The sequence below is a fragment of the Myotis myotis genome, unplaced genomic scaffold (assembly GCF_014108235.1).
Source record: "Myotis myotis isolate mMyoMyo1 unplaced genomic scaffold, mMyoMyo1.p scaffold_m19_p_6, whole genome shotgun sequence".
Lineage (NCBI taxonomy): Eukaryota > Metazoa > Chordata > Mammalia > Chiroptera > Vespertilionidae > Myotis > Myotis myotis.
The window spans coordinates 40,316,679-40,334,754 of NW_023416368.1; positions in this window are offsets into that span (position 1 = coordinate 40,316,679).

The following is an 18,076-nucleotide window of genomic DNA, read 5'->3' on the forward strand; positions in this document are numbered from 1 at the left end:
TTATAAGCCTATGTGGATAATGGTTAAGAAAACAATGCAAAGGAAATTCTTCTGATCATAGTTCATTCCATCCCCATTATTGGGTAAAAAAAAAAAAAAAAGAAAATTAAAATTTCACTGGTTATTCAACTCTTTGTTTTGCTTCACCACTATCGCTGGGCACAGTGAAGGATGATGTGGAGGGACTGGAGGGTGCCAGTGTCAGGAAGTGAGCTGCCTTGCTTCCACTTTCCTCATCGCCTAGGTTCTTCATGTTCACCTGGAGCAGTAACCCTCCATGTGGCACAGCTGGTTGGAACAGGCTTTGCTTAGGTTCCATTAGAAAAAAAAAATCAAAGTTCCTGTTTGCTGAAATCTGTGTCTAGATGTTCAACAGAACTATCTTTATCTTGGTTCTGCCTATTTTGTTTCTTTTACATTCTGATAGTTACCAATTCTTCTGGAATCCATGTGGCTTCATAGGGAGCTGGTTACTTTCTTGTATGAAATATGAATACCAACCAATACTATAGGAAATCTGCAGTCTCCCCACCAGCAGTTGCTCAAATTTCAGTCTCCAAGGTACATAGATGACAGTAATCATTGCAATTCATGTTTCTCTTTCTTCTTTGCCCACTGCAGCCTGCAGGTCGAGTTGGAGTGGTGCCTCTCGGCATGCGTACCCTACAACATTGCCCAACTTAGCTACCCAGGGATGAACCTTTTGTCGTGATAGAAGCCAGGGGAAGAGGAGAAAAATTTCCTTAGCTTGTGATTTCAAAAAGTAGAAATCCTATTCAGAGAAACTCACTTTGTGATGACTTTTTGAATCTTACCATCCAATTTCACCCTCACCTCACCTATGTGGCCTGAGGTGTTGCTCTCTGTCATTTTATGGTCATGACACAGTATCTGTCCACAGCAGTATTTAATTCAGGGCTAGGCAGCTGTAATCCATTATATTACTTAGAGCCAAAGTCACTTTTGCAAAGTAATTTGCACATTTCAAATTTTAGTTCTCATACTGGGACAAAAACATCCTTGAGCTGACTGTAACAATGGAAAGGCTACAGCTTTTCTTTTTAATTGTAGTAAGTAACTGAACAAGAATCAGGTCTTCCTCTTCCAAGACCTCATAGCATAGTGGAGAAATAGACTTACAAACCAACAGTTATCATTTATAAATATTTTACCAGACCAGTTATTCTTAACAGGGATGTACAACGGAAACATATGGGAGTTTCCTTATTTTTGACTATGCCCACTCTTCAGAAAGCTTTCAAAAGCTTTCCTTTGACTCAGACATGCACGAGTCATATAAAGATGATGCTGGCCCTGACCAGTGTGCTAAATGGTTAGAGTGTCAGCCCTCGCAGTGAAGGGTCGCAGATTCGATTTCCAGTCAAGCGCAAGTACCTGGGTTTCAGGTTCCATCGCCAGCCCCAGTCGGGGTGCATTCAGGAGACAAACGATCAATGTGTCTCTCTCACATAAGTGTTTCTCTTTCCTTCTCTCCCTCCTACTCTCTATAAAAATTAATGGAAAAAATATCCTCTGGTGAGGATTAAAAAAACAAACAAAAACAAAACAAAACAAAAAAAACACAAAAAAATAAAGATGATGCCAGCTTCCAGCAGCAGGAATGATTAACTTGGGATGGGAGGGAGGCAACATTGGGTCTAGGAAACTGTTAATCTGGGTCTTGAGGGTGATGTGAGAGTTCTCTAGGCAGAGAAAATGGAAAGAGCTGCAGAGTCAGAGAAACAGTAGATGAAAAGGGATACAGGCATGTTTATGGACAGATGAAAGACTTATCACGGTCAAGGAGAGCATGGCACAGCAATGACATCTGGAAACTGTGGCAAGAAAAACCTAGACCTATGTGGACCAATCAACATGGTGTCCTTAGAAGTAAACATGCCAATAAGAATTTGAGTCAAGTCAATGGCTCTCTCTGTGTAAGAGCTAACTTTATTTTCTGGCAAAGGAGGAACTAGTGCATATGGCTGTTAGCAAGGATGACAGTATGGGATCTGAGTCTACTGTTTCAAAGATGTTGTTTTAAAACATTTGTTCTTGAGGCAATATTCTACTGACGGCACGTAACAGATGAAACTACCTTAACAGGCATGTGAGGTCAACAGGTCTATAACAGCTGTGGTTATGTGCCATATATTGTGCTAAGCTTTATTATTTGTTAACTAGAGGCCTGGTGCACGAAATTCGTACACTGGAGGAGGGGGGGTCCCTCAGCCCAATCTGCGCCCTCTCACAGTCCGGGACCCCTCGCTCCTTACTGCCCACCTGCTCGTTACTCCTTACCACTTGGCTCGCTGCTCCTTAGCACTGCCGCAGAGGTGGACGTGGCTCCTGCCTCCGCCGCTGTACTCACCAGCCATGAGCCTGGCTTCTGGCTGAGTGGCACTCCCCCTGTGGGAGCAAACGGACCACCAGGGGACAGCTCCTGCATTGAACATCTGCCCTCTGGTGGACAGTGCACATCATAGTGACTGGTTGTTCCACCATTCGGTCGATTTGCATATTAGGCTTTTATTATATAGGATCATTTTACCTCTAAAACACCGCTTTATTTAATCTTTACAATTCTAGGATTTATTCACCCCATTTTACTGATGATAAAGGCTAAGGCTTTGATAAGTTGAACAGCTTGCCTGAGATAACCTGGTATTCAAGCCAAGACAGGCTCCAAAGCCTGGCTTCTAAGGACTCTGCTATGCAGTCTTCTTTTATAGTTTAGAAACTCTTTTCTTATAAACTCAGCTTATAAGGAGGAGTGGAAAACACTTATTAATGGTACAGAACAAAGCACAGTGTATTGTATGTATGACAGAGAAAGAACTACCAAGCAATGTGTTCACCTGAAAGAATGCATTACTCTCACATGTCACCTTGGGAATGTAAAGGAGATTGATAATTTTCATGACTTATTAGTCAAAATTTGAAAGCATTTTCTTCAAATTGAACTTTAAGATGAAATATACTCTGTGCCAGAAGGAAATGTTTAAGTGAAACTTAGGAGGGATCAGAGAGCCCTTAGTGCTTACTGCTCCTTCCTCCCCAGGTCAAGACACAGGATGGATGTAAATTTCTCCAGTTTACAAGGCCAGAGCATCTTCCTTCATGGGTATGTGAACTCTCCCATTCCACACAGGCTCAAACATCTGCTATGTTCTCAGACATCTGCTATGAGTGTCACACATTATCCTGCTGGGACCCATGACTTACTGACCCCTTGTTAGCCAATCCCCATTCACCGAAGGATTTGACATGACTCTCCTCTTTGCCCCAAATTTCTGACATTATCAAGGTGGCTTCAACATGTATTAAATCAACTAACAGTCTAGCTTTTTGTTTTCTGTATCTCCTGCACTCCAATCTTGAAATCTGGACTAACACCTCCAAATTTCCAATCTCACCACTCTAGCTCTCCAACTGTATGGTTCCACTGAAAACGGAGTGGCCTCATAACTAAGTCAACAGGCATACGCTGTTCTCAATCGCCTTGTTTGGCAACATTCTTATATTTGAAATGCTCTTGCCATACATTTCTATGCTACCACACTATTTTGTCCTTTTTTCCTTCTGACTGCTCCTTTTTAAATTCCCTTCAAGAGTTTATTTTCTTCTCCATTCTTTTAATGTCATTATTATTCAGATTTTCATCCACAGACTCCTCTTACTATAAATACGTTCTATGAGTAATCTCAAATTTACCCATGATTTTAAGTCTATTCTCTGCTGGATCATTCCCTCTTACATTTGACTCCTGGAGACTCTGGAGATGCACAGATCTAACCACCTGCTAGACATTTTATTTTGGAGAACTATTTTCAGGCAGAAAGAACCTATGCAGACACCAGAAGCAACAGTGAATTTAGGATCTTAAAATGTTCCATTTTGAGTTAAACTGGAGAAGGGCAAACCATAAGGTGACAGACAATGGCAGATATTATTCATGGAGGTCTTTAGAAACACACTAAGGAGTGTGGATTTTATTTTAAGAGCAATATAAAGCAATTGAAAATTTCTAATAATGGGAATAACCGTGATTAGAAAGATTATTCTGGTAATAGAACAGAAAACTGATGATTGAAGAAAAGCCAGTGAAAAGTGAACAGTTGGGAGATTTTAATAGTAATGCAGATGAGTATTTGTGGGAGTCTGAAATAAGGTAATGTATATGTAGAGAAATGCTCAATTAGTGTTTACTAAAATATAGAATCTTTAATTGTTGGTAAGTACTAGTGTTGGTTGATATGAAATGAACTACTTTCCCATTGAAATAAATTTAGTAGGTGCCTGAAAATTGTATTTGGGGAATATGACCATGAAAATATTTTAAGTGGGTATATATCATTGAAATTTAACACTTATAAAATATGTCAAATTGATTAATTCTGAAGGCTTTACTTGATCCCTATACAAATAATTGATAAGAAAGTTGAAAAACAAGTAAAGTTAAAAAAAGCAACCCCCCCCCCAGAAAAGATTGTTTACTACTGATTAAATTAATTGAAGTTGAGTTTAAAATCTGTTGATCTTATTTTTAAATAAAATGAGTTTATATGGTATTTTTAATTATTCAATGTTAATTACACTAATTGTTTCCCAAGGCACATTTTCACTTATTTAACAAAATATTGAAGAAGGATCAATCAACTTTGCTATATTATTTTAATTTTGTAAACACACCCTCATTTGTTCTAGTGGATACAGGATGTGGTTCAGAGGGCTTATAGGAACATTGTTTACATTATTTTTTAATTTCCAGTTTTACACTATTTAAAAGAATTTTGTTAGTTTATTTAGGATTACGGGGCAGAAAAATATTTTGTTATATTATGCTATGATCATTTTCTAGATTGAGATATTCTAAAGTTAATAATACTTTACATTAAGTAACAGTCATATCAATTTTTGTATTCTTTTTTAAGCATTCTACGGCAAACACTGAGACATTTTCTCAAAATATGATGGTGAAAATCAGACTTCAGTTAATCAGTAGTTCTCAACCTTCTGGCCCTTTAAATACAGTTCCTCATGTTGTGACCCAACCATAAAATTATTTTCGTTGTTACTTTATAACTGTAATGTTGCTACTGTTATGAATCATAATGTAAATATCTGATATGCAGGATGGTCTTAGGTGACCCCTGTGAAAGGGTCGTTTGACCGCCAAAGGGGTCGCGACCCACAGGTTGAGAACCGCTGAGTTAAATGCTTTGCGGAACTGTCAGGATGCTTATTTGACTACTTATAGATCACACCACGTATGGTATATTGGTTTGCTGTAACATATCCCTACAGCCTGAGCAGTGTAAACCTGAGCAGAATAAATACAACTTCATTCTCTTCCAGTGCTATAGGTCCGAAGTCCTAAATGGGCCTCCCTGGGCTGAGGTCATAATCTCAACAGTACCAGGCTCCCTCCAGAGCCTCTGGGAGAAAAACCATTTGCTCGCCTCCTCCAGCTTCTCCGGGACGCTGTGTTTCTTGGGTTATGGCCTCTTCTTCTATCTCAAAGCCAGTGGCCAAGTTTCTTTTCTCTCTGACTCCGCTGACCTTGGTTCTTTCATGGAGCCTCTTCTCTCCTGTCTGTAGTCACAGTGCCCTCTATCTTGCTTTTATAAGAGTACTTACCACAAGGATCCTTTTCTGGGTAATTCAAGAAATTTCCCCATTTCAAGATCCTCCACTTAATTACATCTGCAAAGTCTCATCAGCTACATAAACTAACATTGGCAGTTTCCAGAGATTAAGACTTGGAGATCTTTGGGGGCCTCATTAAGCCTACAACATGTATTGCCATAATAATAGTATTAGTTTTTTCCTCTGTCATCTTTCTCCATGGTAGAGGCAGAGTAAGAGACAAGTTTTATTTCATTGTATATTGCTTTTGTATGATTGCACTGCCCAGATCTATCATATACTATGTACTTCTGGAGTTGTGATCCTGGGTAGAAGGAACAGGTCATGAAGTAGACAGATGGTTCTCCAATGAGATTCCTTTCTGTGTTGGTATTTTCATGTCTATATCTTCCCACTAAAGACATGCACAATAGGGTGGGTTTGCTTCCCTCAGCGGGACAGAGGAGGTAGAAAGATGGCAACTCTGGTAACTGGAGTATGTCCCTTAGTGGGGAATAAAGACTCTTCCTCTTTTTCCCAAAGAAGACCTGTTCCCCTCTCTTTCTGGTCTTAACTGAGAAAACAGCCCTGTAGGGCACCTACAGTCAATGTTTATGGTGGAGGCGCCTGGGAAGAGGATGCTCTGATCATCCTTTTCCATGAGCCAATGTTTCTGATCTTTGAAAAGTCTAAGATCCTTCGCTCAGGAGGCATATTTTTAACCCTGGTGGCCAAAACCACAGATTCCAGCTACTTAATTACATTCTGCCTGGAGTGTCCTTCCAAGTGTTCCAGAGCTCATGGTGGTTTTCATTTCCTATCCTGAGCTGCTCCGTGGTTATGCTATTGTCATTATTTAACATTCCTGAGAGCAGACAGATGCACTGTTTGAAAGAGGGATATATATTTCCTACTTGAATGAACTAATCATCTCAAATCTGGTGGCCATATTTTATATCCACAGTTAAATAAAAGAAATTCATTAAAGGAAACATAATAAAAGGAAACAGTGAAAGAAAATACAAGGCAAGGCATCTGTCTTGTTAAAACCCAGACCAGCTGAAGTGGAGAATAGGCCACTTTGTGACTTGGGTCTGGCTAATATTCTCATCTGGGCAAAAACAATAAGACATTTGTGCTGGTGTAAATGGACAGGGTTATTATTTTTCTAATAAAATGACTCGAAATTGTTTGAAGGAAGGATCACAGGAGGATGGGAAGTTTTCTCACACTGACAGCACTCATTTAAAGTGACTATGGTACATTACAGACTCGGAAAATTTGGACAGCAGAGAGGTGGTATAGCAATGACTAATTATTACAAGCCTCCAGCTCTTCTCTTCTCTTTCAATGGGAGGGCTTTCCTTTAAGACAAATTCCCTTAATTGTGCTTTGATACCATACTCTCTACCTTGGGAAATTCAACCTACCAATTGGATCTCTCTACCTGACTTCAGCCTCCTCCTACCTACTTGCCTTTTATTCCCGGTATATAAACATGCTGAGTCTATTTCATGTTGACTGAGAGTAATATTTGTAAAGCAGATAAATACTCTTTTCTCCATTGCATTTCCTGAGCAGGAGTTTGCCTCCATTCTGCCAGAGTCATCTGTCTGCTTTGGGGAGAACTGGAATTGTGGAGGCTGGACTGCCCTGGGTAATAGGAATCACCGTGCAGCTTTGACATTGGAGTAAAATATCTGAGTCAATTGCAAGACCCAAGTTTTGAAAGCCAGGCTTGGTAGAGAAAAGAAAACAAAACATTTTTCTTCTAAAACCTTCTAGCTTCCACTAATGTGCTAATGTATTAAGTATCTGGTTTGTCACCCTAGTTCATAGATATTTATATTTCCAAGGATAAAGAAAAGCCAGAGTATGTCATGAAGTGAGTCGGCCATAAAGATATATATATGTATATGTATATATGTATATTTATATATATATATATGTATATGTATATATGTATATTTATAAATACATATATTGTTTACATATATAGATACTAGAGGCCTGGTGCACCACATTCGTGCACTCCCGGGGAGGTGGTCCCTCAGCCCAGCCTGTGCCCTTTAGCAGTCCAGGAACCCTCTGGGGATGTCTGACTTGGGGAGTGGGCCTAAGCCGCCAGTCAGACATCCTTAGTGCTGCTGCAGAGGTGGGAGAGGCTTCCACCACTGCCACCGCCACCACCGCTGCACTTGCCAGCTGTCAGCACGGTTTCTGTCTGAGAGGCGCTCCCCCTGTGGGAGCACACTGACCACCAGAGGGCAGCTCTTGCATTGAGCATCTGCCCCCTGGTGGTCAGTGCATGTCATAACAACCAGTGGTTCTGCTGTTTGGTCAATTTGCATATTAGCCTTTTATTATATAGGATACTTATATATTATAAACACCTATATATCTTTATCTCCCTTTTTCTCTCTATATATAAATAGATGGATAGATAGGCGTATTTCTATACAGTGCAGGAATAAATTCCTATTCCTGTCATTACTAGATCTATTGCAAGCCTGGTTTATTTTCGCTTTTTGCAATTTATCTCCTGTCTTCCACTTTTCAATCCATTGAACTATGACTTCCTCCCCTATTGTTTTCTGAAACTGCCCCTTGTCAAGGTCACCAAAAGCCTTATCAATAGTCTTTTTTTTGGTCTTTGTTCTTTCTCCCTCTATCTCTAGCACTTAGTATTTGAGTCCTTATTTCCAACTTCATCCTTTTTTAACCACTTAGTTTCTATGATTTTTTTTTCTTTTTTTTGTGGCTGGGTTTTTATCCTAGAACTCTGGCCAAGGTCTCTCAGGTTCTCTTTCCTCTAACACCACTTTAAACACCACTTTAAAATCTCAGTTTTATTTCACTTTACCTGGATGAATTTATAGATACTGTATAAAATTGATGAATCTCTAGTATACACTTTAGCAAATATATTTATCCTACAATCTATAGTTATATATCATATTGTGTGCTAGAAATCTCCCCTAGTATGATTCAAAGATATCTCAAACTCAAACTTAATATTATTCCCCAATTGAACTCATCTTCCCTTTCCTCCCCAAATTTCTCCTCCTCCATTCCCATGATCAGATAATGAAATGACCAACTTAATAAAAAAGCCTGCAAGTCATCTATTTCTTCTTTTTCATCCTCATGTCCCATCTTCAATTTGCCATGAAGTACTAATACACTAGCTTCTTTTAAAAATTTTTCTCCCTTTATGTTTTTATTTATTTCAGAGAGAAGAAGGGAGAGGAAGAGTGAGATAGAAACATCAATGATGATGTGGGGATCAAGCCCACAACCCCGGCATGTGCCCTGACCAGGAATCGAAACCAGACCTTTTGGTTCATGGGTTGACACTCAATTGCTGAACCACATCGGCTGGGCTAGATACACTAGCCTCTTAATACCTCACACCCATCCCGTCCTTACCATTTCTACTGTTTCTTATCTGTTGCCTTGCTTACTGTAACAGCCTCCTAAATCCATCTGCATGGGATTTCCTCTTTTTATTTTCCACCTCCTGCAGAATAAGTTTTAAAACACATAAGAGTAATTGTTTGACTTCTCATTTAATGTCTTTCAGTTGCTCCCCATTACTCAGGATATAGTCTGAGCGTTTCAGCCTGCACTTACTTGAGCTGGCCTGTGTTTATCTAGATACTTTATTATCATACAGCTCTCTGTCTACATAGCACATTCCATCTAACTGATTTATTTGCTGTTTCCCCAGTACACAGGCTCCCTCATGCACCTGTTTGCATTTGCTGTTAAAGTCCTCTGACACGGTTGGCTGACTCCCACTCATCTATTAGAACTCATTTCAGATTTCACACTCCGCATGTCTTCCTGTGTGCTCCTCTTAACGGTAACAGTGTTAACTCTGATAGTCTCTCTGTCATTAGACTGAACTTTCAAAAGGCATTTGGTATGTATTTTATCTAAAAATATTTTGCAAATGAAATAGCATCAAGATTATACATATTTCTTTTAAAGCTAAGTGAACTAAGGCACAAGAGTTTGATTTGTCTAATGTTGCATTTCTAGCAACTAAGATGTAACACTTCATTATTCTTTAACTTATATTCTCAGAACTTAACAAAAGCCTAAAATATAGAAGAGATTCAATATACATTTGTTCAATAAATAAAAAGGAAAAGAAAAAATCATTTTCTATAACAAAGATGTTAAAAATAAGTGATTTTCAAAATAGTGCAGTAGAGGAATACTAAAATATTAAAAGCATTCATAAGTGGTAATATTTGAAGCAACTATTTTCAGTGTGGTTTCCTGTTTTATAGGAGCCAAATTATATCTGTGCCATTTACTCTCTGCATGTAGTTAGTTATATTGACTAGTATCAAATTAAAATTAAGGATACTAATAAATTTTATGTGAGAAAGAACATAAACATCTCCCAGATTTATAGTAGTATTTTGAATGCCTGAAACAGTTTCTAATACAGTGTCCTTCTAAGCCAGTGAAATAGAAATTTCTACACGTGGGAGGCAGAATTCAACGACTGTCCTCATGATCTTCACTCTCTGTTGTTGAGCATTACATAATCCCCTCCTGTGAGTGTGGTTAGGGCCTGGGATTTGATCTGGAAACAACCCCAAGTGCCCATCAGTAGATGAGTAGATAAAAAAGCTGTAGTACCTTTACACCACGGAATGCTATGCGGCAGTGAAAAAGAAGGATCTCTTACTCTTTGAGACAGCATGGGGGGACCTGGAGAGTATTATGTTAAGTGGAATAAGCCAGTTAGAGAAACACAAGTATCAAATGATCTCACTCTTTTGTGGAATCTAAAAAAACAAAATAAACTGATTAACAAAATAGATCCAGAGACACAGAAACATGGAACTGACTGACAAATCTCAGAGGGAAGGCAGGAGTGTGTGGGTGGGAGAGATTAACCAAATAACTTACATGCATATATGCACAACCCATGGACACAGATAATAGTGTTGTAAAGGCCTGGGACAGGGGGCGGGTACAGGCTAAAAGGGGTCAATGGGGAAAAAAGGGGGGTGTTTGCTTGTTTTTTCTTTATTGATTAAGTTATTACATACGTGTCCTTATACTCCAATTGCCCCCCCATGCCCCCCCCCCACTAATGCCCTCACTTCCCTGGTGTCTGTGTCCATTGGTTAGGCTTATATGCATGCATACAAGTCCTTTGGTTGATCTCTCCCCCTTACCCCCACCCTCCCCTGCCTTCCCTCTAAGGTTTGAGCATTTGATCAATGCTTCTCTGTCACTGGATCTGTTTTTGTTCATCAGTTTATGTTGTTCATTATATTCCACAAATGAGTGAGATCATGTGATATTTATCATTCTCTGACTGACTTATTTCACTTAGCATAATGCTCTCCAGGTCCATCCATGCTGTTGCAAATGGTAAGAATTCCTTTCTTTTTACAGTAGCATACTATTCCATTGTGTAGATGTACCACAGTTTTTTAATCCACTCATCTGCTGATGGGCACTTAGGTTGTTTCCAAATCTTAGCTATGGTAAATTGTGCTGCTATGAACATAGGGGTGTATATATCCTTTCTGGTTGGTGTTTATAGTTTCTTGGGATATATTCCTAGAAGTGGGATTACTGGGTCAAATGGGAGTTCCATTTTTAGTTTTCTGAGGAAACTTCATACTGTTCTCCACAGTGGCTGCACCAGTCTGCATTCCCACCAGCAGTGCACGAGGGTTCCTTTTTCTCTGCATCCTCAACAGCCCTTGTCATTTGTTGATTTGTTGATGATAGCCATTCTGACAGGTGTGAGGTGGTACCTCACTGTCATTTTGATTTGCATCTCTCAGATGATTAGTGACTTTGAGCATGTTTTCATATGTCTCTTGGCTTTCTGAATGTCCTCTTTCGAAAAGTATCTATTTAGATCCATTGCCCATTTTTTGATTGGGTTGTTTATCTTCCTTTTGTTAAGTTGTATGAGTTCCCTGTAAATGTTGGAGATTAAACCCTTATCGATGATAACATTAGCCAATATGTTCTCCCATGCAGTGGGCTTTCCTGTTGTTTTGTTGATGGTTTCCTTTGCTATGCAAAAGCTTTTTATTTTGATGTAGTCCCATTTGTTTATTTTCTCTTTAGTTTCCAATGCCCTAGGAGCTGTATCGGTGAAGAAATTACTTCGGCATATGTCTGAGATTTTGCTGCCTGTGGATTCCTCTAAAATTTTTATGGTTTCCCATCTTACATTTAAGTCCTTTATCCATTTTGAGTTTATTTTTGTGTATGGTGTAAGTTTGTGGTCTAGTTTCATTTTTTTTTTTGCATGTATCTGTCCAATTTTCTCAACACCATTTATTGAAGAGACTGTCTTGACTCCATTGTATGCTCTTCCCTCCTTTGTCAAATATTAATTGAGCATAGTGCTTTGGGTCCATTTCTGGGTTCCCTATTCTATTCCATTGGTCTGTATGTCTGTTCTTGTGCCAGTATCAGGCAGTTTTGAGAACAGTGGCTTTGTAATACAGCTTGATATCTGGTATTGAGATCCCCCCTACTTTGTTCTTTTTTCTCAGGATAGCTGCAGCTATTCAGGGTCTTTTTTCATTCCAGATGAATTTTTGGAGAGTTCGTTCTAGGTCTGTGAAAGATGCCATTGGTATTTTAATGGGGAGTGTGCTAAATCTATAGAGTGCTTTGGGTAGTATGGACATTTTAATTACGTTGATTCTACCAATCCATGAACAAAGTATGTTCTTCCATCTGTTTATGTCTTCCTCTATCTTTTTTTTCAGTGTCCTGTAGTTTTTCACATATAGGTCTTTTACCTCCTTAGTTAAGTTTATCCCTAGGTGTCTTAATTTTTTTGGTGCGATGGTAGATGGGATTGTTTTTTTTAATCTCTCTTTCTGTAAGTTCACTATTGATGTATATGAAAATGCCATAGATTTCTTGGCATTACCTTTGTATCCTGCTACACTGCTGAATTCATTTATTAATCTAATAATTTTTTGATGGAGTCTTTAGGGTTTTCTATGTACAGTATCATGTCATCTGCGAATAAGGACAGTTTTACGTCTTCTTTTCCAATTTGGATGCCTTTTATTTCTTCTTCTTGTCTAATTGGTATGGCTAACACCTCCAGTACTATGTAAAACAGGAGTGGTGAAAGTGGGCATCCCTGTCTTGTTCCTGTTCTTAGGCTAAATGGTTTTAGTTTTGCCCATTGAGTATGATGTTGGCTGTAGGTTTGTCATATAAGGTTATTATGTTGAGGTATGATCCCTCTATTCAATATCCACAAATCAATAAACATGATACATCACATAAATAAACTGAGAGATAAAAATCACATAGTCCTATCAATTGATGCAGAAAAAGCATTTGACAAAATCTAACACCCTTTCTTGATAAAAGGGGGACATTTGTGATACTTTCAACAATAAAGATAAATTTAAAAAAAGAATATGGAAAAGGTGATGAGATGTCACTTCCATGCTTGCGCTATGTTTTATAAGACTTCCTTTAACAGATACAATTGAGAGTCTCCGTAACTAGCTGTGAAGAAATAAGATGCCAAGTTATGAGAGGATCACCTGACAGGGGACCGTGGTGGCCTCTAGGAGCTGAGAGCAGCTCCCACAGGCAAGGAAACAGCAAACTCGGCTCTATAACCACAAAGAACTTACTTCTGCCAACAGTCGAGTGAGCTGGGGATAGGCTCTGAGCCCAGCTTGCCCTCATATTTGTGAGAGGCCCAGAAAGGGTGTGCCGGAACTCCTCGCCTAGGTAATAAATATGTGCTTTTTTAAGCCGCTAAATGTGTGGTAATTTGTTATGTATTGGTTTAACTCTAATAATATACTACAGGTTACTCCATAACACATTTAATATAACAAAATGTGTTATATAACCTTCTAAATATCAAGAACAAATAAATGTGTTAATGAAAAGCAAAGTCTCAAAGCATTAAAGGAAAAAAAATCTAAAGATAGCTTAATTAAATAATTCAGGTTTCAAAAGATGACAAGCTATTATGAGGCAAATACACGATAAACCATTTGGGAGTGAACAATAATGTTGTACATCCCTCTTAATGGAAAAGAAGAGAAAGGAGAACCCAACCATATGCTTTGCTTGGCTTTAAAGTAATACAGAGGTGGGCAAAAGTAGGTTTACAGTTTGAGTACATGGAACACAGAGTTTATTCTTGTATTATTCATTAATTATTGTACTATTTATTTGTATTATAACTATGAACCTACTTTAGTCCACCCCTGTATTTATCTACCACTTTCTGTTTGAAGGTATTCTGTCCCGATTATTATTTTGCAAACTATGGCAGTTCAATATATGTCCTATTTAGGAAAGCAAAACTGTCAAAAATACAAGTTATATAAAATTAAAAATATTTTTAGCAAAAATAATGTAAATTTCAAATAGTTCTATGATTATTTATGACTAAATACCAGTAATGTATTTTTCTGAAATAATTGTGTCTCATAAGCTATTTTTTCCCCCCACATTCTTTTCCTTCCTGCAGGGGATATAAAACATGTGACTTGTCATCATTAAAAATAACTTCTCTTTTTACTTTAAGTATTTTTCACCTTAAATTTTCAGAATATAGCAGATAAAGCTTAAAGAAAACAAATGTTTAAACAACCAAAGTTTGGAAGTTTTCATTTCTGATCTCCAAAACTAGTGTGTGTGTGTGGGGGGGGGGGGGGTAGGGGGGAGGGACTCTGAATGCCCTATACATATTTAAGACTCTTATATACAATTTAAAAATTTAGCAAATGACAGGAGCTTATTCTGGAACTTTGGTAAGATTGTATCTGCAAGGGTTTCTCACAGCTTGGATGGAAGAGCCAGACATTGTTAACAGGCTTTGGACTTGGAGTAATTCTGTTTATTTTAAGAAACATGGAGAATGTAAATGCTTAAAATTTTCTATTTTAAAACACATGAAGCTCAAGTCCTGGCCTTTATGGCTGCCTAGTTACCTCTCATTTATAATTTATAAGATGTTAAAATTAACAATCTGAAAAATAACTAAATGATACCATAAAATTTTCCCTTCCAACTTTGTGAAAAATACAAGAGTTTTATGTTACCATAACATGTCTTATCTTCTTAAGTCTTAGCAAAGACTTTCTTTCCCAATTCTTAAGTGTTCTGAGTTTTAATGACATTATCATTTTGCATTTGTGATAGGATGACTAGCCTTAGGTAGCTCACAGAAATTGTTATTCACTTCTTTCTTCATAACATTCTGAGTACGATATGTACCAACAATTTTTTTCTCTGTTTTCTTTCCTGAAGTTGATCTGATACTCAAGTGCTGGCTTTAATAAGTTTCCACTTCAGTCTGAAGTAGATAATTTAAGAAATCCAGAAAGCAGAGGCTGCCAAAGCTGTGTTTCCTAAAACCAGATTGCTATTTTGCTTCTTCCATTGTGAGAAAACCCAGGCCTCGGGGCCCACCCCACCTCTTCCTTAGAGTAAAATCGCTCTGTCTCTGATCCAGCAACTGAAGGGGGAAGTGCCCCGTGTTAAAGGCTATCATCCAATATCACTTCTTATTTCATTGTTTGTTTTTTTGTTTAAATTTTATTGCTTTTACATCTGGATGGTGCAGCTTTCATGTGGTATTAAAAGTATGTGTCCAAAAATGTGTCCCAGATGAACATCCTGTTTGCCTTTTGATTTAAATTTCTGTTTAGTAAACCTTTGTGGTTTGGATATAGTGAGGAGTATTTTCGGCAGAACTCCCTACCCACATCCTCAAAAATAATAACTCCCTTATCCGTTCCTCCCTTACTTACCTCTCCTTTGCTAAGTTAATAGTGTCTATCAGACACATTCTTTAGGATATTTAAGAAAATTATCTTGCCTCTCTAAAGCACTGCTATTCTAGAAGCTCTTTCCACAAAAAGTCTGTTTTACATGCAATGTCATTATCAAATATGAAAATGTTCCCATCAGGCCCTGGTAGAAAAATAACCAATTTTTGAATTATGAGATACTTGCTTTTTTAGAGAAACACAAATAACTGCTTTTTCAAAAACAGTTTAGTAACTGTATCTTTCTGGTTAAAACCAGAAAAAAAAATATGGTTAAAGTATTTTTTAAGTCTTTCCTTCAAATTGGTTATAGAAATTCTATCACTGATGAATAGATTTCCTTGCCATATTGCATGAAATTATTTTTTAAAATAACTATTGTTTGAGCCAATTTTTTTTAAGCAAAGAAATTTGGTTGTTTTTGGCATTTCTTAATTTGCTTAGTTGGGGGTATGTTCTCTCCAAATCCACATAGATAATTTCCATAGCCTTTAAAAGGGTTATGAACACACATCTGAAGGAGAATTGGCCATTTGGTTTTTGATGTTCTAAAGCCAACTAAAGCATGAATCTCTTGCTTCCTTTCTGATCCCAGCGCTTTTCAATGAGAACAATGCTTATGCAAGATTTCCTAGGGGGATTTTGTGGTTTGAGGTTTTAATAATCTAGGCTAAAATTCAAATAGGGACCACAGCTGCTTGGATAAGACTCTTAGAACTCTTTATTTAAACTGCAGTGAGCTTACCAGCATTTTTAAATGTGCTGAACAATATCTGATATGTAAGAGTGACATGTGGTAGCTACATTTTATATGTAAGGGTATCTATATACCCACAAATTGTAAGAAAATAAAATGACATACAGTTTCCTTAAACTTTCACACATTTGTTTAACGAAGGGTGTGACTCCTTTAAAAAACAATGAGTATTTCTGTTCTGATTCAATAATGATCATACTTTATATTTTCTATCTCTGCATTGAAATTCTCACTTTGTTCACGCATGGTTCTCCTGACCTTGGCTGGAATATTTATGATGGTTAGTTTGAACTCTCTAACCGGTAAAGCATGTCTCTCTGTTTCATGAAGATCTGCTTCTGGAGACATAGCTTGTTCTTTGGTTTGGAACATATTCCACTGTTTCTTCATTTTCTTTGACTCTCTGTGTTGTTTTCAGAACAGCCAACTTTTTGTGTCTTGACAAGCCTGGTCTGGTGTAGGAGATGAACCTTGTTGATCAGTGTGGCCCTGTCTCCTGGTTGTCTCAAACTTCTGTGCAGAGCCCTTCTTTGTTCTTGGTGGCTCCCAGGGTTTGAGGGTGTCAGTGACCCAGTGGAGCAGATCACACAGCACCTGGAAGCAGGCTGGTTAGGAGCTGGATCCCAGGCAGCAGCTGGGAAAGTATGTGGTTAGGCAGCTTCCAGGGGGAAATGCAGAGATGGGCATTGTTACCCGCATTCTCTGTGCTGGGTCTGGGTGTATAGCTGCTAGTGGGAGTGAGAATGGGGGTGGTTGGTAGCCATTACAAACTGTTTCTTTGTCTGCTATAGTCCTGTGGAATTCGTGCAAGCAAAGCCCTTTGGCTATTAGAGCCCGGTGTTCCCAGGGCCTCGGGTGGCTGCTGCAAAAGCTGGACCACCAGATGTGTGTTTTCAAGCTCCTTCCAGGTGACGTTGAGTGGTTTGTAAGGAGAAAGGGGGTGTCCTCCAGCTTCTCTGGTCTTTGGGGATGATCCCAGCCAGACCCTAGTGGTAGTTAAATTAGCAGGCTGGTCCTCAAGCAGCTGTCTTTAAAATATGTGATCCACCTCATCTAGGGAAGAACTGAGAGGCTGGCGATACTGCCTGCTCCCTCTGCGCTGAGACTTGGAGTGGGGTATGGCAGCATTCACCCCTTAAGAATCACTTCTTTGTTTTCAATAGTCTGTGGGTCTCAGGGACCCGGTGGCTTTCACAGCAAGGTGTTTGGGGAGCCCATCCATAAAGTGGGAGTCTTAAGGTTAGGACACAAGATGTGGGGTCTAAACTCTTCCATCCTTGGGGAGAAACTGGGAGTTGGGGGTTCCCTCCCCACCACGTGTGGCACTATGCCAGAGGTGGGGATTATGGCGAGAGTGTGTCTAGCCTTCCTATTCATTTAGAGTGGGTATTTTCTCCTCTGTGGATGTGGAGGAGTCACTCACTGGTCTAGATCTCTCAGAGAGAAATGCTGTATATGTAGAGCATAGATGAGAGAGTGGAGCTCGGCAGCCTCTTTGTTCCACATATTGAATCACTTTTAGAACGTCATATTTTTCAAGTGCCTTTGGAGTATGTCCTTTTTGTCCAGTTTCTTACTGCAAACTTCTAATGGCATTCACACAGGCATACAACCTCTTCTTAGAAGCAGCTTGCTTAAAGTTCGAAAAAAATGACCAAGGGTGGTCAAAATACAGCTCTGTGAAGATCCAGTTTTTCCCAAATTAAGTTTCCATGTTTCAAAGTCAAATGATAGGAAATGGCCGAGGAACCACGAGGGCAGCTGAGATGTTACAGTACGCTCTATTTCTGGGAGTCCAGAACCAGCCATGAGGCAACAAAGTATAATGAGACACAGCTCTGGCTGGGGAAAATGTGTCTTCCATCAGGATAGA